At 38.4% G+C, this 25958-nt stretch overlaps 1 pseudogene; it reads right to left on the reverse strand.

The window, feature by feature from the left end:
• Positions 1-2625: 2625 nt before the first annotated feature.
• LOC114492206 lies at positions 2626-16274 on the reverse strand (annotated as a pseudogene).
• Positions 16275-25958: the final 9684 nt, after the last annotated feature.

The raw sequence follows: 25958 nt of genomic DNA on the forward strand, positions 1-25958 counted from the left end.
TTTGGGCCATATTTCTTTGTCTTCTCAGTTTGGCAGCCTCCCTGTGTTTGTCCGTGTGTATTCGGTAGAGCTGCTTTGACTCCCTGTCAAATAAAGGCACCTGTATATTGTGTGGGGCGGAGCCTTAGGTAATCACCATAGTGTGGCAACCCACTTCACTGTTTTGTTGCTCTGTGTAGGGGGAGGGATCAGAGAGGGGACTGTGCTGCTGCTGGGCTTGTGGGGGTTTGCCCGACACTCACCCTTTTTCCAGTCACTTCACCCATTCTGTGTGTGTGGCTGGTGCCCTTCCAGCAGTTGCTCTGGTGTTAAATCCCTGAGTGGGTAGGTTTGTGTATATTTTAAGACCATGGTGGCTCTTTAAATGAAGTTTCCTGAAAATCCAGCAATTTCTTCTACCACCCTAACCCCCACTGGTTTTTACAGGCAGAAATTTTTGGGATTTATCTTCCTGGCACTGGAACCCTGGTCTCTTCAGTCTGGCCTGGGCCCGGGATGGCTCACTTCCAAGGTATCCCTCCTGATTTTTATCTACCACACGTGAATGCCTGTGCCCATTCCACCACCACCTCTCTGCACCACACTGTGTCTCCTTGCTTCTTTGCCCTGTCTCCTCACCTCTTCCCTCCTACACATCTAGATGATTGTGGCTTCTTTAAATCCTTGGTTGTTGGACTTCAATACAATTTGATTTTTATGACAGTTCTGGGTTATTATTTATTTTGACACTTAGTTGTAATTCTTGTTTTCTTGTTTTGGTTGCATGAGGAGGGGAAGCATGTCTACCTATGCCTCCATCTTCACTGGAAGTCTCCAAAACATTCCATTTTTAAAAATAAGCAAAGTATCTAATTTTATACAATTCACATACAACTTTCAATTTTAGTAATGGAAAAAATAAAATTATTTTATTTCTTTATATTAAACAATAACAAGACTAACTCCCCAAGGCCCACACTCTAGCCATATAATAGAGTCTGTCATTAATATGACGGTCTTGGCATTTTTTGTATTATGTTTACAATTTAAATTAAGTACTATTTATTAAAATAAAACCAGGCAAAGACAATGAACTGGCAGCCCATTAAAAAAGGAATACAAACAGCTAATAACAACACTGAAATATTAACCTCATTGTAATGAAAGAAATAGAAATTAAAAAAACAAGGGACTGTTATTCACTTATATTGGCAAAGATTAAATTTTTTAAAAATGTAGTATCTATAATTTAGCAGGGAATATGCAGGTAGGGCGTGAAAGGGTGGTTATACACATAAAACTACCTGGAAGTGTAAGTTGCAGTCTTTTTGAGAGCAATTTGCTTTTTCGTTTTTGTTGTTGTGGGGTTTTTTTTGTTTGTTCATTTGTTTTTGGAGCAATTCACTTTTTCAAGAGTAATACTTATCAAAGCTCTAAGGAAGTTTAATCCCTTTGAACTAAGCATTCCACTTCCAGAAACTTTCTCAATGACATAATTAAGCATAAACCTCAAAATGTGGTTACAGGGGTATTAACTGAACCACTGCTTACAGTGAACAATCAAAATGTTTAACAAAGGAAATAATGAGCAAATCGTGGGACACCTACCTTACTGGCACACAGCAGCTTCCCGTCTAACCATTCTTCCACCTAGCTGTAGCTTTTTCATTACCAAGAGTCTACTTCCCACAGAGTCTAACAATTGGCTTTCTGAGGAATCTGGTCTGAGTCAAGGGAAAATGAGAGGAAATCTTCTGAGAACTCATGGGAAATGTACTCCTTGCTGACAAAACAGATGTGAGAAAAGAAAGCAGCCTTTCTTGACTTATAGATGTAATTTTATTAAGATGTGAAGCTAGAAGTTATAGCAGCAGCTCTCATGACCATGAGACAAACCTAAAGGAAAACAAACTGAAGCAGAGGCAAAAAAGTATCCTTAAAGACACCTCTCAACTGTGTGTTATATGAGATAATCGGTGTCCTTGGTTACGTTAGTCAATTATATTTGGACACTGTTACCTCTGGTCAAAAGCTCTCACCTGATATTAGCCATACAATAGAATACTTTAGAGCCAGTAAATGTTTTGCCACAGAATTATTTATGAACATAGATATGCAGTTAAGAGACAAAAAGTTACAAAATAGCATGTTCTCATTTTTTATTAAAAATTAAGTATATTATATGAATTCATTTGCCAAGAAAAAGGTTTTAGAAATAGTTATCTCTGATATAGTTATTTCTGAAAGACAAAAATTTAAATGTTTCCTTTTTGCATATTTGCATTTTCTGTATTCTATCCAAATAAGCATGTACAGGCATGCCGCAGAAATATTGCAGGTTCAGTTCTAGACTACCGTAATAAAGTTAGTCATAGTATTTTTGCTGGTGAAATGCACAACCTGTGAAGTGCAATACACCCGAACCATAGTAAAGCAAAGTGGAATAAAATGAAGTCTGCCTGTATCACTTAAGATTCTACCACCTTTTTCTATTTTTTCTGCTAATTCAGTGTAATTGTTGGGAGGAAGAAAAGGTAACCACATTCTACTAAGCTACATTGAATTGGGAGTATGCTTTTTAAATAGGAAAAATTGTTTTTTTCTTTTCAAACTGTTTCATGGAATAAAATTTGATAGTACCAGGCATTCATTTTCTAGAGAATATACAGAGTATTACAAACAGTTCCATTTTTCTCTGTCACTTATCATATCATGACTTTGTACTATTTTGTATTATAATTTCTTCTGTGAAACAAAAGGCCCCCAAATGAAGGATCCTAAGGAGTCACAGCCTTCCCAAACAAAGGGGGATGCAGCCTCCTGCTGCCAAACACAAACATACTGTGCTGTGTCATGTATAACGTGTTCCCGTGCATATGGCACATGCATGTTTTTGTCCCAAACTTTCAGGGAAAAATCTTTCATTTAATTTTTTAATTCAATTATTTATTTATTTATATTTAAAAACAAAACCAATAATCATCTTCCAGGGTATGGATATTGTTATTGCTTTCTAGAGTTACACTTTTAAACACATAAAAGAATTAAAAACATTTCTATAGATACAGAATAGTAGTGCCCATGCATAATGCACATTCTTGTTTTCCCCTCAAAAAATTTGGGCAAAAAAGTGTGTATTATGCACTGCAAAATACTATAACACAAATTGGTGTGGTCTTTATTAAAAATGTTGCCCAAGTTTGGAGAGCTGAGGATCCCCAGTTCCAGACCAATTTCCACAAACACAGAAAGAAGCCAGCCATCCCCAGAAACATAGTCAGTGTCCAGACACGCTGCTTCCATTCTCATCTGTCCTCCAGAGCCCAAGGCTGTTATGTGAAGGGGTCTCTGGCTCTCCAGTTGCAGGCTCCCTTTCTTTCTGGAGTGTACACTTATGGGGCCAGCATCTCCATTGCCTCTCCACAGCAGCTTCCCTCTCCTGGGGCCAGGGCATGCTGCCAGACCACTATAGCTGGTCATGCAAGGGGGTCCATCCATGCACCCCAGTGATCAAGGATGGCTCACACCCTGAGGCTGGTGAATGTTCCAGCCCATGTTGTCTGTGTGCTGTTCTCAAAGTGAGAGAATGGGAGTGGTTCAGAACCTGTGCCATGTGGCTTGGAGCTGCAGCATCCCTGAGCCTGCAATTAGTGAGGCCAGGTCCTGCATGCTGGACGTGGTCTCTGTGAGCTGGCCTCTGATGGGGTGAGTGAGGGGAATGCAAAAGGGGATGAAACTCCACACTCTTCATTTAAATCTTCCACCCCTAAATCCTTCATGCTGAAGGAGCATCCACTTGCCAGCCAGTCCAGGCTGAAGTCCATCACTGCGGGACAGCCTGCACAGCCGTTTTGCACTTCCTCTTGACACCATGAACAAGTATGGGTAGGAGGGTTTTTAGCCTTACACAGGGGCACAGCATCTCTTCCCAGGGCAGGGGGCCATGTACTGTTTTTTTACCCTCACCTGGAGGTATGGAGTCACATGCCAGCTTTGGCTCCGATCCACTGCTTTGCGTTTTCTTGAAACTCTTCCCTCACTTCAGGGAGTGCAGCCTTTCCTGTCACCTTGGACATTGTTGGGAACCACCCTGCCTGGTTTCAAAAGCTGTAACCCCCCACATTTAAGGATGAGTGAGAGACCTTGAGACCCTAAGCCACTAAGGAGACAAAGCTTATCTCCCTGGCAGGAGCACCACCTCTGCCTACTTTACTTCACCCTACCTGGCCCCCAGTGCATGACCAGTTAGTCAATGATGGGTAAGATTCCTCAAGGGAGGGATGACCTAAGACAGGCATGGTCATGAGAGGGCCCTCAGGGAAGGACTTGGGGGGCTATAGCAAAAGGGGTGATGGATCCTTACCCCTTGACTTTGACATAGCCTGAGTCCTCATTCTGTCTGCAAGAAGCCTTAATCTCTTGACTGCCTTACTCTCCTGCCTGACTTAACCCTGGAACAATGCCAGAGGTGGGTGCGGCCCTGTGCTGGGAAAGGTGGGTTTCCCGGGGCGATCAGACCTAAGAAAGAATACATTAAAATTGTGTGAAACCTGCTTTGCTAAGAATGCTCTCACTTTTCTGATAAGGGTCCCAGCAGGAAATGAGTTTGTTTCCCAATGTTTATAGCCCTTTAGCTAACTGACCCTGACTCAGAATAAGCCCTCATAGTTCTTTCAGTGTTATCTATGGTTGATCCTTACTGCCTGACAATGATTGATGAGCTTTACCTGTAGACCTGTGCAAACTGAACCCAATAAAAGCCCATTGAGGAAAAGGTTCTTGGCACTTCTCCTTGGAGAGATCCACCACCTTTCCTCCCCAAGCAGATCATATCTTGGTAGACTTATTCTCATGTGTGGTGGCCAGGGTGGGGAGGCCCTGTGGGTGGAGCCCCCCCACAGGGCATCCCTCTTCTCTGCTCTGCCATCTGGCCAGATCCCCCTGGTACAATAGGAACAGATGACATTAAGTCATTGTAGGTAAGAGTAGTAAACTGCTTCTTGGATGGTTTAGAATCATCTTGAGATGAAGCAGCCTGATGTCTAGGTCCACTGGGTTTCCTAAGAGCTACTTCAACAAAATGGTGCTCTTCTATTTTGCTTTCCTCAAATACCCATTTTCTTCTTCTCTATCCAGAAACAAATGTGTTTCTTTATAAACATGGCCTACCTGCAGGTTTAATGGGAATATATTAAATTCAAAGATGTTGCAGTTCAAATCCTGGTCCAACACTTACGGCTTTTATGAAGCTTTGTTTCAGCACCCAACTGCTATAAAACATACCCAGCTGAGTCTGTTTATCCTTAATGCTTCTGATTGTTTTTTATTCTTTTTTGGTAAACTTTTTCAGAATATGAAAGAATTCTAAAATTGAACTATGACATGGAAAACTAGTTTCCATTCTATCAATCCTAATTTGTAGTTCAGGTTCAGCAGCAAGCAAAACACAGCCACCTTGATGAGAGATGTTTAAGTTGAAATTGAGGTAAGGATTCAATAAGACTATTTTAAGAACTGGTTTTCCTTTTGCAATTATTTGTAAAGGTATATTATCCTAAGGGATATTCCATTTTCTGCAACTAATTTACTTATCAGATGGCCAACCATGGCTGTCTTAGCATCTCAAGCAGAAGAACTGCCAGTGCACTCCTTCTCCTAAGGCTGAATCTATCATAATGCCCACAGCCATTGGCAGCCAAGTGCCGCAGGAAAAGGCCCAGTGCACACCTTCCTTTGCTGGCACCACGCAGAACTGCTTGGTCTGGAGGACTACTGAAAATGAACCTTGCCACCCCTTTGGTCCTGATGGCCCTCAATAGTTTTAATATATCATACTTTCACTTTCATTTAATTCCCAATATTTTCTAATTTTCTTTGCAATATTACCTGTGATCCATTGGTTATTAGAGGAGTTTTTTCAATTAATTACAAAATACATGATTTTTTTTTAAAAATCTTTGTATGTGCTTTAATTCTGTTATGACCAGAAACCATACTTTGTATGCCTTTAATTCTTTTCAATGTGCTGTTGTTTTATGGCCCAGAATATTATCCATCTTGGTGAATGTTTCATATTTTCTTGTAACAGTGACTCATCTGCTGTGGGCAGTGGAGTGTTTTATGAACATTAATGAAGTAAAATTTGTTGACAATGTTGTTCAGGTCTTCCAATTTCTTACTGATTTTTTAGTTCAATTCTTTTATGATCACAGAGAGAAAAATGTTGAAATTATCAACCAGAATTTTGGATTTGTTTATATTTTTTCATTCTATCAGATTTTACTTGTGTATTTTGAAAATTTGTTGTTCATATAAGGGTACTTAGCATTTTTTGTGCATTCTGATGAATCAATCCTTTCATCATCATGTAAATTCCTTCTTTATCCCAGGAAATATTTTTGTTCTGAAGTCCACTTTTCTGATGTAATATTGCCACTCCATCTAGCTTTCTTTGATTAGTATTGTATGGGATCCTCAAATTTCCAGTCTGTCATGCCAGCCTCTGCAATTACCCAAAGAACCACTGGTTTTCTTTCACCCACATTAGTTCCTTTATCAGCACCAAGTCCAATCCTTAATCCAAGCCCAGAATTAGTCAGTTTCCTCGGGAAGGAACTGTTTGCAAGCATAAGCCTATTATAAAGGGTTCTCTCTGGAATATTATCCAGTCCTTTGTGCTTCCACATCACCCTGATGCTTCAAAAATGTATTATTGTCATTTATCCATTTTTATAATTGTTTCATTTGGAACATTGGCCTGATGCAACCTACTGACTTCTACCACACACGTGCACACACACACCACACACACACACACACACATTTAAGGAAAAGAACCTATGTACATACTTACCAGTAACAAACATAACCATACTATTGGGTTTACCTTTACTTATAGAGAGAAATCAATATTAAAATCAAATTTCACAGACTCTAGCCCCTAATCAAGAGTAAATAGTATATGTGCTGCTGAAGCAAGCACATCAACAGTAAATGATAAGTCGAACAGGTTTGGGCAAGTTCCAGCCAAGATGGATGCATAGGTAGAAACAGTTTGTTTCCTCGCACAACCAGAGGAAGGATAACAACCAATTTAAAGACAATAAAAAACCAGAACTGCCAGAGAATGACACTGCATGGAACTCCAACAACTAAGGAGTTAAAGAAACATTCATCCAGACTGGGAGGAGGGGTGGAGACAGGTAGCTGGGCTGAGAGGACCTGTAGCAAGTTGGCTGACCTGTGGGTAAGGCAGGGCTGGCAGACCAGGAAACTAAACACTCAAAACCTCTAGCTATAGAATATGGTGGGGTTTCAAAGGCGGGAGAAACTCCCAATCTCACAGGAAACTTTGAAAGTGGGGCTAGAGTAGAGTGGGTGAGTGGCATTGTTCCCTCTGGGACCCCTCCCCCACAGACAGCACCACAGCACAGCAAAGAGGGTTGCCTAGCCCTGGCCAATACCTGAGGTCCTGCCCCCTTACAACATAACAGGTGCACCAAGACAAAGAAATACAGCCCAAATGAAGGAACAGATCAAAAGTCCAGAAGAAGAGCTAAATGACAAGGAGATAGACAACCTATCAGATGCAGAGTTCAAAAACTGGTACTCAGGATACTCAGAACTGATTGAGCTTGATTGCAAAATGAAGGAAGAAATAAGGGCTATACAAAGTGAAATAAATGAAACCATACAGAGAACCAACAGTGAAGAGAAGGAAACTGGGACTCAACACAGCAAGTCAAAACAAAAGGAAGAAATAAACATCCAACTGGAACAGAATGAGGAAACAAGAGGCTTAATGAAATTGAGGACAACCTTAAGAGCTCCAACATTTGAATTATAGAAGTGCCAGAGGAGAAGAACAACAGCAAGAAATTGAAAACTTATTTGAACAAATAATGAAGGAAAACTTCCCCAATCTGGGGAAGGAAATAGACTTCCAGGAAGTCCAGGAGGCTCAGAGAGTCCCAAAGAAATTAGACCCAAGGAGGAACACACCAAGACACATCATAATTAAGTTACCCAACATTAAAGATAAGGAGAGAATCTTAAAGGCAGAAAGAGGAAAGGAGAGAGTTACCTACAAAGGAGTTCCCATAAGCTATCAGCTGATTCCTCAAAAGAAACCTTACAGGCAAGAAGAGGATGGAAAGAAGTATTGGAAGTCATGAAAGGCGAGGACCTACATCCAAGATTACTCTCTCCAGCAAAGCTACCATTTAGAATGGAAGGGCAAATAAAGTGCTTCCCAAGTGAGGTCAAGTTCAAGGAGTTCATCATCACTGAACGCTTAGTATATGGAATGTTAAAGGGACTTTATCTAAGAAATAGAGGGTCAAAAACTATGGACAGTAAAACAACAACAAACTCATAACTATCAACAACTGAACCTAAAAAACAAAAACAAATACTAAGCAAACAATTAGAACAGGAACAGAATCACAGAAATGGAGATTGCATGGAGGGTTATCAGTGGGGAAGGGGAGGAGGAGAATGGGGGGGGAATGTTACAAGGACTAAGAAGCATAATTGGTAGGCACAAAATAGACATGGGGAGGTTAAGAATGGTATAGGAAATGGAGAAGCCAAAGAACTTATATGTACAACCCATGGACATGAACTAAGTGGGGGGAATGCTGGAGGGTGGGAGGTGTGGGGTAGAGGGAGATAAAGGGGAGAAAAAATGGGAAAACTGTAAAGCATAATCAATAAAATACACTTTTTAAAAAGAGTAAATAGTAAGTCAAACATAAGTAAAACCCTTAGCTAAATAATTCTTAGACAAAGCCATTAATGATTTGGTGTTATATTAAAAAGCTATGGACTCACCTTGTTGCCTTATTTTCAAATATTACAACATATTTCTTAACAGAAATATATTGGGCAAACAGCTCAGCAATATTAAGTTTGTGTACAAAGTAGAAGATGTGGTGAGACTATAAGGATTGAGAGAGAATTTGCAGACTTTTTTTTGCTATGATTCTTGCTAACAAGTGTAGTTGGCTTTGTGGGAAGAAACTTTAGTGTCCAGGAAATGAAAGATGTTATTTATTTTATTGTTAAACCCTCACATTTTGTAAGCCTTGAAAAATATATGTGTTTTCACGAAGGAATAATTTTACCAAAGGGAAAACCCTCCTCCTATCTTCTGAACATTCTACTCAATTGCAAAGAGTGGAGGGGTAATGGCAGATGTAATGTCTGTGCATAAGGAATAAATTACATGAGCCAAGTAAAATAATGTGTGGATGTGGTTGCTACAAATAAAGGCAAGCTTATGCCTATTCTATCCATTTTCAAACAGATTTATAAGACAAGGAAACCTTATCCACAACAAAGACACAAAAGAACATAACTCCAACAAGATATCTTTTAATTTCAGAGAATAGATGTCCTGAAGAAAGTTATCTGAAGAGGGACATAACAGAATCATTGGAGCTGGGAATAATTTCCATGTCTTTCAGTCCCTGGCTGAATCATTTAAATTCTCAACCCAGATTTCATGCCTAAGAGTGAGCATTGATTAGAAAAACCATTGTTATTTCAAAGACAGATGAATAACTAATGCCTTGTATATACCTACTAAAGTAACTTCAACCAAAGATTTATGTTGGGTCATGAGCAAGTGAATTAAACAAGAAACCTAAGCATAGTTGGCCTTTATAGCTGATTCAGGGGGAGTTAATGAGTTCAAGATTCTTCCTTTTGAATTCAGATGTATTCTAGAGTCTTTTAAATTATTGGTAAGAAAGTTATTGTGTGTCATAGAAACCTTGTATTGAGAGGCTGAATGCCTACTATCACTATTGTTACTTACTATCACATTGGAAGTTTTGCTTAATGAATAAAGATAAGCCAGAAATAAGTAAACTTTCATTATTTGCAAATTATATTATTAGACATCACAAAATTTCATTAGAATTTCCAAAAATCATTAGAGTTAATATTGGATTGGCCAAAAAGTTCATTTGTTTTTTCTGTAAGATGGCTTTAGTAGCACTTAGTTGTCTTTAATTTCATTTGAAACAATTTGTTAGAATGTACTGTGAGAGCTGTCATATCACCATGCATTTAAAAAAACATCAAAATTGGTGAATTTTGTGCAGTCATTTTAATATTGAAGATGGAAGAAAATATACAACATTTTGGCACTTATTATTTCAAACCGGTAAAAACACAAATGAAATGCAGCAAAAAAAAAAAGATTTGTGTGGTGTATGGAGAAGTTGCTGTGACTGATTGAATGTGTCAAAAGTGGTTTGCAAAGTTTTGTATTGGAGATTTCTCATTGGACAATGCTCCATGGTCAGGTAGACCAGTTGAAGTTGATACTGATCAACTTGAGACATTAATTGAGAACAATCACCATTATACCATGTGGGAGATAGCCAATATATTTAAAAATATTCAAACCAATAATGTTATTGGTGAAAATAAAAAAATATGTCTTTTATTTTACAGAAAAAAAATAAATGTACTTTTTTTGCTAACTCAATATGATGTCATTAAAGCAATAGATATAAGAAAATTGTGTATAGGAATGTTTGCAGGACAAAGTACCACAAACTAATACCTGAAAGGTGGCTAAGAGTTACCAAGATGAAGGGGAGCAGAAGGAAGACAGAAGCAGATGAAGGTGTTGTTTCTATTCAAAGGAAATTCCTATGCAAGATCTAGGGACAAAGGAAGCACCTGATGTTTTAAGAAGTAAAGGAAGTTCAAGATGCTTGTGTGTGTAGGAGTTGATTGCCATTCCAGACAACAATTCAATGGGATATTTTGGACTTCACTAGTTATCTTAAAGATTTTTTTTTTCTGGAAAAGGAGTATACTATTATAATGAAAATTAAAGGTAAAAAAGAGTTTGAGAACTGAATATGTATTTTGAACCAATTTCTGTAAAAATTGGGGATAGAGAAATAGACATTATATAAATATATACACAAACAACTAAAAAGATGTCATCAATGGATCCAGAGGAGCAGAACTGAAGTTTTGAAGGGGACACTGGGGATAGGGTAAGGGAGGGGGGTCTTTTCTGTTTGCTTTATATCTTTAGGTATCATTTGCATTATTTCCTTTTTTAAGTATATTTTATTGATTATACTATTACAGTTGTCCCATTTTTTCTCCCCTTTATCTCCCTCTACCCCACACCTCCCACCCTCCAGCATTCCCCCCACTTAGTCATGTCCATGGGTTGTACATATAAGTTCTTTGGCTTCTCCATTTCCTATACCATTCTTAACCTCCCCATGTCTATTTTATGCCTACCAATTATGCTTCTTAGTCCTTGTAACATTCCCCCCCATTCTCCACCTCCCCTTCCCCACTGATAACCCTCCATGCAATCTCCATTTCTGTGATTCTGTTCCTGTTCTAATTGTTTGCTTAGTATTTGTTTTTGTTTTTTAGGTTCAGTTGTTGATAGTTATGAGTTTGTTGTTGTTTTACTGTCCATAGTTTTTGACCTTCTATTTCTTAGATAAAGTCCTTTTAACATTCCATATACTAAGCGTTCAGTGATGATGAACTCCTTGAACTTGACCTCACTTGGGAAGCACTTTATTTGCCCTTCCATTCTAAATGGTAGCTTTGCTGGAGAGAGTAATCTTGGATGTAGGTCCATGACTTTCATGACTTCCAATACTTCTTTCCAGCACCTTTTGCCTATAAGGTTTCTTTTGAGACATCAGTTGATAGCCTTATGAGCACTCCTTTGCAGGTAACTCTCTCCTTTCCTCTTTCTGCCTTTAAGATTCTCTCCTTATCTTTAATGTTGAGTAACTTAATTATGATGTGTCCTGGTGTGTTCCTACTTGAGTCTGATTTCTTTGGGACTCTCTGAGCCTCCTGGACTTCCTGGAAGTCTATTCCTTCCCCAGATTGGGGAAGTTTTCCTTCATTATTTGTTCAAATAAGTTTTTCAATTTCTTGCTGTTGTTCTTCTCCTAGCACCCTTATAATTCAGATGTTAGAATGTTTCAGGTTTTCCCAGAGGTTTGTAAGACTCTCTTCACTTTTTTGAATTCTTGTGTCTTCATTTTGTTCCAGTTGGATGTTTATTTTTCCTTTTGTTTTGAATTGTTGTGTTGAGTCCTGGTTTCCTTTCTGTCACTGTTGGTTCCTTGAATATTTTGCTTTATATCATTTGTTTTATTTCATTTTGTTTTTATTTCATTTATTTCATTTGTTTTTTTCATTTTTCAACCAAGCTCAGTCAGATCTGTGAGCATTTTGATTACCAGGCCTTTGAATTCTCCATCAGATAGGTTAGCTGTCTTCTCATTGCTTAGTTCTCTTCTGGAGTTTTGCTCTGTTCTTTCATTTGGGCCCTATTTCTTTGTCTTGGAATACCTGATAAACTGTCAGGCGGTGGAGCCTTAGGTATTCATTGGGTCAGGGTGACCCTCCTTGCTGTGCTGTGGCACTTTCTGTAGGGGAGGGGCCATAGAGGGAAAAATGCAGTTTCCCTGCTCATCTCTAGCACACTTTCCAGTGGAGTCTCATGTGAGACTGGGAGTTTCTCCCACCACAGCAACCGCTGTAGTCCACAACCACCTCTGAGTCTCAGTTTCCCCTTAAGTCAGCCCCGCCTTCCCGGTCTACCATCTCACCTCAGTTTTTCTGAGTCAGCCTGTATGGTCTGCTGTTTTACCAGTCTGGTTGTTCTGGTTGATTTTTTCTTTAATTTCTTGGTTGTTGGAGTTCCATGCAGTTTGATTTTCTGGTGCTTCTAGTTGTTTATTGATTTTAGATTTGTTGTTATACTCCTTTTGGTTGTGTGAGGAAGCAAAGGATTTCTACCTACACCTCCATCTTGGCTGGAACTCAGGTTCCCTTTTCTCCACAACCTCTCCAACACTTGTTCTTTGTTGATTTGTTTATGATGGGCATTCTCACCAGTGTGAAGTGGTATCTCACTGTGGTTTAACTTACATTTCTCTGATGGCTAGTGAAGCTGAACATCTTTTAATGTCTGTGGGTCCTCTGTATGTCCTCCTTGGAAAAGTGTCTGTTCAAGTCTTCTGCCCATTTTTAAATTGAGTTGTTTGTCTTCCTGGAGTGGAATCATGTGAGTTCTTTATATATTTTGGAGATCAAACTCTTGTCTGAGGTTTCATTGGCAAATATGTTTTCCCATATAGTTGGTTCTCTTTTCATTCTATGATACATTTACATAATGGATTACTGAGCAGCAGAAAGAAAAAAGGAGCTCCTACCCTTTTTGACAGCATGGATGGAACTGGAGAGCATTATGCTAAGTAAAATAAACCAGGCAGCAAGGGACAAATACCATATGAGCTCACCTTTAAGTGGAACCTAATCAACAAAACAAACAAGCAAGCAAAATATAACCAGAGACATAGAAATTAACAACAACCTGTCAGTAACCAGAGGGGAGGTGGGAAGGGTTTTCAGGAAAAACTATAAAGGACACATGGACAAAACCAAGGGGGAGTGGCAGCAGTGGGGGAGGTGGGGATGGCTGGTGGGAGGGGAAGTTGTGGGGGTCAATACAGACAACTGTACTTGAACAACAAAATAACTTTAAAAAAGAGAAACAAATAGATACAGTTTTGTAATCATTAAAAGACTGCATGGTTATGATGAAAAAAAGTGATCAGGGGGTATATTTTACTGGGGCCTTGGTACAACAGTGGGCTTAAGACTTGTAGATTGACTATATCATGTGACCTATCATCCCCAAGCTGCTACAATTATTGAGTAATACAATGGTCTCTTAAAGTAGGGCCTGTGAGCTGCAGCTGCCATCCCTAATCTCAAGGGTTGGACGAAATGCTTATGGGCTGTCCTCCAGACTCTAAATGAGGGGAGTCAGAGGGGAGTGCCAGGCCCAGTGGAGGCCTTGTTTCACCAGACTGCAGTTCCAACTCAGCTCCAGGTACAGATTAAGGATGTTTTGCTGAAACCAGGCTTGGGAAAACAGGGGTATATTCTCTTGCTTGCTCCAGAGGGTCTGGAGCAAGGGCAAACAGCCACTTGGACATGTCCTTGGGAAATAAAAGCCCCTTACATGCATTGGGTGGGTCTTGTTGCCCCTTAGGGCCAAGGGGTGGAAACTTGCAAATAGTGACCTGGATGATTGGGGCATGGCCCCCAGTCTCAAACATGTCATATCCAGGGCCAGCAGACCACAAAATGCTTCTTTGTGACACCTTTGTGATTTCCCTATGGCCCATTATGAGTTCTCCACTGTTGTTACAAGTGGATACTGAACCCCCAGTTGAGGCATGAAAGGTGTGGTATTCACTCCTAGGAAGACCCCTGTGCCAGCCACTGTCTTTTTGGCTGGGCAGAAGCTTGCTTGTATATTGCCTGATGCCATGACTTGCCCTTACTGATGCCTATAACTGCTCTGTCTTTTTGCCCTCAGGGTACAGAATAATACTTCAGTGGACTGGACTCATACCTAAGCCTCAGTGGCTAACCAATCAGCATGCTAGGTCTGCACTGAAATCATCCTTAGCACATCTACTGGTGTCCCATGGTGCATCTCTCCCGCTTCTGTCTCAAATTGGACTTCGCTCAGAACCAGTGAAACAGTGAGCATCCTTTGTGGAATGTTACCTGGACTGACATCTATGCTGGGGCAAAGCAGTGGTATGACTGGCCCCAACTGTTAAGTGGCTACCTCAAATTTACAGCTGGTGTCATAAGTGAAGACAGTCTTATGTGACACTGTTGCTCTTCATTATACAATTGGCAGAACTCTCAAACCTGGCTTGGGTCTCATTTCCACCTCTGGAGCCATCACTGTGGCTAGGTAAGTAGAGGGCATCCTGCCAGTACATTTTATTGGAATTACGAGTGAGGGGACCTGGTGGAATGGGCTGACAAAAAGATGTTTAATTTTCAACAGCATTTTCTAGGACCTGGACGGAATCTGACCTGCCTTAACAAAAGTCTGCTTCATCATTCAGCTTATTGCTAATGCTTCTGCGTTTCCTTTCTTCTTTTTTTGTGCATCAGAGAGAGACACTCCTCTTTATCCCTAATTTTGACTTTCCTCCTCCCTTCAGATGCCCCATATATGTTTTTTCTTTACTGATACATCTGACATTATTTTGTTTAAAAAGCAGTGGTACCTTAGTATTGCAGCCTTCTTTATGTGATGCACATATTTGCTTATTACAACTCCCATATTATTTTTCTCTCTGGAAACAGAGTTTCTAATTAACAGTAGATTTTATAAATCTTCCTTTGTAATGAGGCTTCTTTGTAATAGATGTAGTATGACATGCATAACATCTTCTTTATAATTTTAAAGAGTCTATGGTCATTTTCATCTAATTTTTATTATTTTACACAATAATACCTCATTCCTTAGATTTTCCTGTTATTCAGTATTAGTTGAAGTCAGATACTTGAAAGTAGCTTGAAGGAACTTCCATAGCACTGCCCCAAAGACAGGGAGGAAATGTAGGCTGAAATTTGAATACCAGTAGAATTTAAACACAAGTTCTATTTTACTTACGACTAAGTATAAACTAGTTGGGGGAGTATAAGGCTGGATACTAAGAAACCAAGGCAGAGGCTGAACAAGGTAGACATTACCCAAAGATTTCACTAATATCCAAATGAGAAAGCACCAGTGAACATTAAAACATCACAGTACTGAGGCCTCTATTTTATTTTCATATATATATAATGTATATGTATATGTATATGTATACACACATCTATTAAAGTAAGTTTAAATATATATACAAATAAATGTTTAGCTTAAGGTAACTGCTGATAAACTGTATTTATTTTATTCTATAATGTAAGTTTATTTCTTCTCAGCTGCTTGACTGGAAGTAGACCCAGTCTGGCAGTTTATTAGCAGAGACACCACTTCACAATGGCCTAGGAACCATTTACTGTATCTCTCTGAGTCTTTGTTTCCCTACCTGTAAAACAGCTACAAATCTAACTACCTTGTAGGTTGTTGAGAGCATTGTAGATAATTTATGGAAAGTACTTGGCCCGATAGAGGTGCTTAGTAAATGTAGCTATTATTAATATTGGCTCTCAAAACAGTTTGGGTTTAAAAAATTAACTCACCAGGTATCCTTAAGGAGGACCACTCTAGTGTCCTGACAGGATATACCAGTTAAGCAGCACCATCTTTTGAATGTATCTAAGTACAAACCATTTCTTTTCTGGTTCTCACTTCTTCCTATATCATGAATAACTTCTTGAAGACTGAACTCATAGGTGTCAGTCTTCTCTGGCCCTCTTCTTTTGAAGGCAATAATATCTGACCTCACCAGTGTCTTGACCATCTTAAGGAGATTGCTTTTACCTTTGTACCTAGGAAGGAATATTTCATCAGAGTCAAACAAGAGCTACTGGACTGTTGGATTAGTCTTACCACTTTAAGCCTAGATTTTGTGTGCCTGGGTAGAGCCCCAGCTTCTCATATGCTGCAAAGCCACAGACTCTGTTCATCCATCTGTGTAATCCCAGGCCATTTGAGTGTATTTCTCTCTTAGTCAACTGCTCGGAATTCAAACTCCTTTGGGACAGGAGCACTGAGCCAAATTCATGTGCATTGAGGGTCCGAATCCTGTTGTCCATAAACCCAAAGCTTTGTTAGACCTATGCTCCTGAAATTCAAAATTGCCATCTCTCCTTATTTCATTATTTTCTAGTCTTTATACCTTTGGCCCCTGGAATGGACTAAATTTCAATGACAGTCAGAATCAGTGGTGAATTTTCCATTTGAACACTAGCTTGTTGCCCCAGTGACCCAACCCGGGATCAGCTCTTCTTCCTGTACCGTCTGGGATTCAGGCCCCAGTACATTTCAAGGTCAAGCTCATGCAATCATCATCACTGCTAAGTGCAGTTAGGTATTATAACCTTGTAAACATTCACATAAATTATGTTTCATATAATACCTTGTAGATTTACCTATTCTCTACTGTATTACATGCGTGCTTCTTTTAAAATCTTCTAATTATATAATTTTGTGACAGTCATTCTAGTTTGTAACTGAATTTCAAATCCCATTTTGTTTTAGAGCCCTGGGAAAATTGCACACATTGCTTTAATTAGTATCAATCTGCTTGTCAAATTTTCAAGATGAAGCTATTGTGTTTTAGCATTATTTAAAGTGGGGGTATTAAAATTAGCTGGGGATTTTTTAAGAATCACTCATTATGACCCAATTTTAAAGTTATTTTAAATATAACATTAAAAAGGATTATAAACAAGTCTGTACTCTACCTCTGTGGATTACAATATCTCAATGTTATATAAAAAGCTAATTGTTAGCTGCTTTTCACTGTGTAAAATATATTATCAACTCAATTGTCTGTATTGGGAGAAGCAGAGGTTGAGTAATCACAAGTAATTTGTATTTGTCTCTGGGATGCTTTTGCTCTTAAATTTGAATATGAGTGAGTCCAATATCCAGGGAATTCATGTCAAAATAATGAAGCTATTTATAAAGATCTTAAATCAGAAAGCTGACAAGTCCAATTCTTCTTTTTTTTCTTTAGTTGCTCTCCCAGGTTGAAAGAAGCAAGTCAAGCTGAGCTTCATTCCTCTCTAGTAGATTAGAATATTGAACACAGATGTTAAATCATGGGTCTGGAAGAATTCAGTAGCAGATTAGAAGTTGCTGAACTAAGGATTTTTAGATCCATATTGGGTTATGTGATTAGGCTCTTTTTTTTTCAAAAAAGAAAGAAATGGAGGAAACAAAAAAAGGAAGATAGATTATATCGCAGTAGAAACATTTGCAGAAAATACTGCAGAAACTCTATCAAAAGAAAAGGGACTGACATCTGGCCAAGCATTATGCTGGCTTAGAATTTACCTACCAACTTCTGCATATTGCATGCTGTGGGGGGACAGATAAATTGAAGAAGGAAATAAAACAATAAACTAATGAAGTAAAAATTAGTGTCTTCAAAAATGGGTATTTCTTGTGTTCTGTTATGTAAGAAATGCACATATATAACACACAATATTTCTCTCTGACTTGTTTCATTTAGCATAGTGCCCTCCAGGTTCACCCATGTTGTCACAAATGGCATGACTTCAGCTGAATAACATTCTACTGTGTGTGTGTGTGATATTTTCAAGACATGGAAATATTTAGACTGTTTCCATGTCTTAGCTATTGTGAACAATGCTGCAATGAACATGGGAGTATAAGATCAAGGTTCTGGTAGATTCAGTTTCTCGTCAGAGCTCTCTTCCTGGCTTGCAGATGGCAGACTTCTCAGTCTGTCCTCACATGGCCTTTCTTCTGTGCACAGAGAGAGAAGTCAACTTTCTGGTGTCTCTTATTATAAAAGGACACTAATCCCATCAGATATAAAACCCACCTTTACAACCTCATATAACCTTAATTACTCAATACCTCCTTACAGGGCCAATATCCAAATATAGTGTATTGGTGGGTAGGGCTTCAACATATTTTGGGAGTATACAAACATTTAGTCCATAATAACCCCTGACACTTAACACAATGGCATATATCTAGTCCTTAAATAAACTAAAGAGGGACAACATTGAAAATATATGTCATTTAAAAAACCTGAAGGCTAAAGTCTGGGAACTACAATGGGAGTTTGTTAGATCTGGATATATATTGATTATTTTCTTAATAGTGAAAGAATAAAAGGAAGAGAGAATTCATTGACAATGAAAGCCAAGAATTCTCATGCTCAGAGAAAGATACCTTTGGACACTACTGTTCTTTTGTGTTCCATGTTAGCATCCTCAGCTATGTTCACTTTAGGACTGCAACCTGTCTGCATGTGGCCGGAGGACCCACAGAATGCAGTTGTTGAGGATCTTTGGGCTTGATGAAAGAACAATGCTTCAGTGTCAGGCTGAAAGAAAAACTCAAGGAAGAGCAAAATGCCTGACATTCAAGGTGCTATTGGGTTGGATTTTTTCCCATTTGTTCCTCCTCTTCACTCTCTTCCACCCTGTTTTTTCCCCCCTATGTGAACTGCATCAGTGGGCTTCCTTGATCTTTTGGCTTCTATCTGAAGATGGTTACCTAAATTCTGGTTCTAAAAGAGGTACGGTAAATGGCTAGAAATTGGTCACATGTCTAAACAGAGTCTGACAAGGAAAGACAGAAAGCCCTGAAATTGAATGAGGTGAAGCCCAAAGGAAGCTGATGTTGGGCAAACACCTTCAGGGTAGATGGAAACATTCCTAAGCCAACATGCATAAGACTGTAGCAGGTTTAATGTAGTTTGTACCTTGATTGGTATGGGCCTCTAAGAACATTTTCAGAAACAATAGAAGAGCAGACACAGAGCTCTGGATTCTTAGTAACAAGAATTCAGATGGTAAGTAACATAGTCAAACATTTAAATAATTGCTGTTACATAAGGACAGAAAACTGTTGCTGTCCAGCCTAAGTTAGTAGAAAGAAAAATTTGACTTCTATACTAACTCATGAAGACAAAGATTATAGCAATGGTTTTATTTGGATCTGAACATTGTGTGGCATGATATAAGAGCCATAAAGTGTGGGGGTAATCATTCTTCAGGGCAATCACAAATGTCAGAATGAAAACAGCTCCCATATAATTAAATAATAATACTTATAAATAACTATTGCTGGGCTAGGGCTTGGGATGACATCAAGGCCTCATAATTTTGTTTAATAGTTGTTGTTGTTTTTTGTTTCTGCATGGTGGAAAAGATGAAACAAAAGAGCCAGAGAGGATAAGCTTTGTAGCCATAAGGGGTACAGAATTCCTGTCACACTTGTGCCCCTGCGTGTGTGCACACGTGTGTGTATAACAGAGAGAGACAGAGAGAGATTTTTAGTGCATGATGATCCCATCTACTATCACAGGTGGTCCAGAAAGGCACCTGAAATCTGGCCAACCTGTCTTTTTCAGGAAGAGGGAGAAGAGTTGGGAGAAGGAAGGCTTTGCTGAAAGGTCTTATTCCCAGCTGCCTAAAGTGCTCAATCAACGATTTTTCTTTCATTTACTTTTTGCCATCCTGAATGAACATAATGTGCCTCTCTTCCTCAGGAGTTTGTTCATCAACTTCAGAATGGTAAGAACAGGTGCATTCCTAGAAATACAAAGCCATAAAATCACTATGCTGGATGGAACCTTTGATACAATCTAATAAAATACAAAGTTCTCATTCATGTCTGGAGATAAGGAACCCCCCGCCCAGAAAAGTTAAATGATTTTCAGAAGGGCATCCAGATACTTAGTGGTAGAGGTAGAGTTGTCTATAACTTGGTCTTTTATTACAAGTGAGAACCACATAAACCAAGCACACCCTAGCTTAATTGGCGCATCAATGCAGTACCTGTAGGAATAAACTAAGCCAAAAGTCAAAAGGAAAAAAAAAGTGCCCTCAAATGGCATTGTAGAACCAGTCTATTTTCCTACACATGACAGATCTCTCTCACTTTTATCCGATACAGTATTTTACTTGCAAATATGTCCCTATGTTATCCTACAAAGCACAGAATTACCAAGTGCTTCTGTCATGTGCAACAAACCTAGATGGAAATAAGCTGTGTTAAGAGAACATTTTGCTAACAATGCTGTTTATCTTGTTTCTCTACTCTAGGTATTGGAATTGTTATGGTAACCCCAAATAGGGCCCACCTAACTGAGTTAAGGCTTAACTAACTCAAGATTTTATGAAACTAGTGATGGATGTGCTGAAAATGATTAAACCAAAAGATCAGAATAAGAACTAGTTACCTTTTAACATGTATTTTAGTATATACCAGAACTACATATATTTTACTGGGAACATAAAACAATGGTTGTTAACTTTTTGGAACTTTGTGAGAATCTGATGAAAATCATGGATAGATCTCCCAGAAAGTTTTATGTACATGAGAAGTTTTATTTAATATTTGCAAAATTGACATAGACCTCAAGTCTACCATACAATGATGTGATTTTCATCTTTCAGTTCCTCTTTCAGCTGTTTGGGTAAGGGATTTGTCTTTGTTCTGGTTCATTCTGCATGGTTTCATGCAGCTTCTCCCTGCTTGGCCACACTTCTTTTTGGGGGTGTCACTCTAGTTTTAGTGGCCTTCCTTTTGTTTTTGTATTTGTGAAAAGTGAACTTCCACCCTGAGAATTGCCTTCAAGGGTATGCTGTTTCCACTCGAAAAGGCATTACAAAATTCTGGCTGCCAATTTTACTTGTCAATAATAGGAATGACTTTGGTCCTCTCCTTGACCCTCTACCATTTCCTTGTCTGTCTAATTTCTAATGGCTCCGTATTTCTTCCAAATGGGGAGGAGGTGAGTTATATGTTGTGCAGTAGTGTGCCAAACCCCCCCCCCACCCCCCCAAAAAATACCTTACATTTCATGGGTAGCATCTCTAATATTTTTAATCAATAGAGGACTTGTTAATCAGCTTAGCAAAATACATATTAGAGACCATTTTTTCATTCATAAAATAGGTAGCATTTAAAAGAGGCTAGAAGTATTATATGGTCCTTTCACAACTGCATGAACAGGGACCAGGTATGATAAACAGTGAACCCATTAGCCTCTTCCCTTTGGAATGGTACTCCATGCCTAGAATTCAATTCATCCTGGGTACAGCCACTCCAGAAGGATTTTGTGGCCTGATTTTGACTAGGTGACTAGGTCAATCATGTTTTTCTGCCTTGAGTGAATCTTTAATGCAAGTTACTTGTTCAAATGCTTAAAAAGGCAGAAAACTAGGTTTCAGCAAGCTTACGCTGCAGTTTGGGTGACTGTTTTTATTTCTGCTTACTAACAGAATATGTAAATGTGGCAGAATTTAACCTAGAACTTGATTGCATTATAAAATCTACATAATAGAATGTAGGGGATGGGACTGATAGCCCCCACCTACTGCTAACCATTGGGAGCTTAAGTTGTTTTAGAAGTACACCAGGTAAGAGAGTCTGCTTTAGAAGGTATTTGGTTCTTTGGTAGGTGAGTATGTGTTTTCTCCTTCTATGTAGAATTGAGTATCATCCTTGTAGAAATATAAAATGTTAATGCTGAAAGAAAACTTAAAATTTCTAGTCTGGTTCTCCATGTTACACATAAAAAAATTAAGGCTCAGAAAGGTTGTTACATTCCCAAGGATATTGCACAAGCTAGTTAGTGGTGAAAGAGGGACTAGGTGGTGGATCTTATGCCCCAGAGGACTCATTGCCATACATGGAGCCATATTTTCCAAAGAAAACTATGAGATATATGACCTAGAAAGTTTGGTATGACTTATAGGAGGGTAGGACAAAAGACTTGGGATTCTAAAGGTGCTAACATGCATCCTCGTTGCTTTCAGCCATCCTTACTGCTCACTACGTACCCATTTTCCCATTTTTATGATTCCATATTTTTTAATCTTCTTTAACCACAGTAGGAAATTACTAATTAGCAAAATTGGAGGATCCATCAGTAGTGCACATTGCCTCTTTCTTCCTATTTCTGCACTCGCTCAAAATGTAGGTCAAAGAGGAAGTATGTTTCCTTTTGTTTTAAGGGTGCATAATGCATTTTCCTATTTGTCCAAACTGACTACTTCTTTGTGATCTCTGGCTTATCCAGAAGATATTTCAAATTCTGAAAAATTGTATAAAATAAGACCTACTTCATGGTTTGACCACAACCAGTGTTAATAATGGCAATTTTTAAATCAACATCTTTTGGACCCAAATTTAGTGATTTATTCAGAGTCCTAAATCTTTCTCCACCTGTATGCTTTGTGAATGTACTCTTACCATTTGCACAAGATGATGCAATGATCCCTTCACTTAAGTCCGAAGATTTAGGAATAAACATATGGTCCCCCAAAATCCAACACTCCAAGTATCATTAATATTCATAAGTAGTCCCCTAACAGCCACATCATTTGATGAATTAGACTCAAGAATTGGAGACTCCAATTTGAAAGGCATGTTAGAGATCCTTCAGGGCAACCGTCCCTGTCATCAGAGTTCTGTTCCCACATTGTCACTTGTCACTGACTGCAATGCTCTTTTCTCAGAGACAGTTTACTCCAATTTTGGGCAGCTTTACACAGTTCTTGAACTGCTACACAGTTCTTATTTGAATAAAATACTTCTCTTCATGACTTCCATCCACTAGTCTCTTTTTCTATGGTTTCTTTGGTGTCATGATGAATAAATATGTCTAATTTTCCTTTTACTTATCAGCCCTTTAAATGTTTGAAAGTAGTTTTCATGTGCCATCACAGCTTTAAAACAAAACTATTGAAGAACACAGAACAAACTCTTTTCTTCTGATTATGCTTTTATACATCTGATTTATGAAACACCTGACAAAATTTCTTAAAGTTTCAAAACTTTTCATGTAAATAATATGAGGTTTAGAAGAAATATTTGGAAATTACAGATATATATCTTAGTATGAGTGGGCCCAGAAACAGGCAAGATAAAGATCTGTGTGTAAGCCGCCTATGTGGGAAATGCAATTTGATGGGAACAGATAGCTTTTTCAACAAATGGTGCTGGAGCAAGTGGACCTCCATAACTGAAAAAATAGACCATTGACCTAAGTTTTACATTGTGTACACAAAGTAATTCAAAGTGGATCACAGACTAATGTAAAAGCATTAAACTTAGACAAACATGGGAGAAAATCTCCAGGATCTAGGGATAAACAAAGAGTTTTTAAGTTTGACAGCAAAATCATGATCTATAAGAGGAAAAATTTACTAACAGGGCTTCATCAAAATTAAAATGTTTGCTTCAGGAAAGATTATTAAGATCATAAAAAAGACAAGCTAAAAAGTGGTAGAAAATATTTGCAAACCATATATTTGATAAAGGATTAGTATCTAGACAACATAATGAATTCCTGAAACTCAAAAGTTAAAAAAATCAATCCAATTAGAAAATAGGCCAAAGCCTTGAAGAAATATTTCACCAAAGAGTGTCTATAGATGGCAAATAAGTACATGAAAAGATATTCAACATCATTAGCCACTAGGGAAATGTAAATTAGTACCATAATGAGATATCTCTATACAGTTATCAGAATGGCTAAAATAAAAACATGACAACATCAAATGTTGATTAGCATGTTGAAGAATCTGAATCAGTCATACATTCCTGGTGACAATGTAAAATAGTATGGTCACTGAAAAATAGTGGCAGTTTCTTAATAAATTGAACGTGTAACTACCATGCAACTCAGCAACTCCACACCTGGGTGCTTATCCCAGAGAAATGAAGGCTTATGTTCACATAAAAACCTATACATGGATACTCATAGCAGCTTCCTTGTAACAGCTCCAAACTGAAATCAAACTTGATGTCCTTTTATGAGTGAAAGGTAAAACACACTATGATGCATCTATGCCAGGAATACTACTCAGTAATAAAAAGGAATAAACTGTCAATACATCCAAACTGAATCTCCAGATTCAGAGAATTATGCTAAGTGAAAAAAAGCCAATCTCAAAAATTACATATTATATTACATCATATATATGTATATGTGTGTGTGGGTGTGTATGTGTGTGTGTAAAATTATTGGAATGGCAAAATTATAGAAGTGGATAATAGATTAGTCATTGCCAGGGATTTGGGAGGGTTTGGGGGTGCTAGGAAAATGGGTATATCTATAAAAGGGGAACATGAATGATCCTTCTGGTAACAGAAATGTTCTTTATCTTGGCCTATCTTTATCTAAGTTGGTATCCTGGGTAATATTATAGTGTTGCAAGATATGGCTGTTGGGAAAACTAGGTAAAGGGTACATGGGATCTCTCTGTATCTTTTATTACAACTGCACATTCAAAATGATCTCAAAATAAAAGCATCATAAAAACAAGAGAGGGGTAAAGTCATTAAGATAGTTTGGACTGGCATCTATTATGTCACTAGAGCTTGTGAAGTCTGTTAGGGACAGAATTTACTGCGCACTGGGAGGTGGGAGAACTGGTATTCCACTGCTGGAGACCCAGAGAGGGGATTTTAATCCAATTGGGGAGTGTTTATTTTTATTGTTCTTTTCCAGGCTAGTGGCTTGAGAACACTTGGTATGCAGTTTTGTAAAAGCATGTAAATAGAATTTAGTATATTTTTCTTTAGGTGAGTAGTTTGCTTTAGTCCATGGGTATATTTACTTTCTCATGCTCTTAAGCAAATGCTAATTGCTGTAATTTGTTTAGATTATGTTCAACACAGCATACATGGTGTGGTGCAGGAGATAATGCTTGTCGAAGGGGCATATGAAGTTCAGTTGCCATGCCTTACATAAAATTGAAGGAATGGAAAAAAGTCAGAAATAAAGGATTTGAGTGTATGTCATAGCTAGATAATTCAGAAACAATTATCTATAATTATTTCATCTAGTTATTTAAGGAACTGACAAATTTGTTCCGTTTTCCCATCCTTTAATATTCCTTCCCAGTGACAGGCTAATCACCTCTGTTTCCTTCTTCATCTTTCTAATTTCCTTGTTGAAGAAAAATGTGGAGCAGTATGCAATTCTAAGCATTTAAAGCAATTTAAGTGAAAAACTTTTTTTTTTAAATTTCTCCATTTAACTCAATTGTGCAAATGCAGAAGGGCAATACTTTTCTACTGTAGTTCAGGGTCTCTGTGCTAGAGATCTCTGCTCCTGGCTCAGACACTTTGCTGTGTTGCTCTGAAATAAATGTGGTGGTGTCTCAGAGCTGGAGTACAGAGCCTGGCTGTAGTAATGATGTGTCCTCTACTCATTTTACCTAGGCTGTGATCTGAATAGAACACCTGATCTGGACAAAGTATAAAAAGTAGTGCCTAAATTGTTACCCAAAGAAGCCTTCAAACACTTGTTACCTAAGGGGAACACAGGTGCTTTCAGAAGGAAAAGAGTGATTCCAGAAGGTGTATAGCCTCCAAAAGTTGAATAGTCAACACTGCATGAGGTGTTTAAACTATGCAGTGGTTATTACTTGTAGATGCTGCTTGATTTCCAGGGTCTAAAAATGTATCCACTGCTGGTATG

The sequence above is a fragment of the Phyllostomus discolor genome, chromosome 1 (genome assembly GCF_004126475.2).
Source record: "Phyllostomus discolor isolate MPI-MPIP mPhyDis1 chromosome 1, mPhyDis1.pri.v3, whole genome shotgun sequence".
Taxonomy (NCBI): Eukaryota; Metazoa; Chordata; class Mammalia; order Chiroptera; family Phyllostomidae; genus Phyllostomus; species Phyllostomus discolor.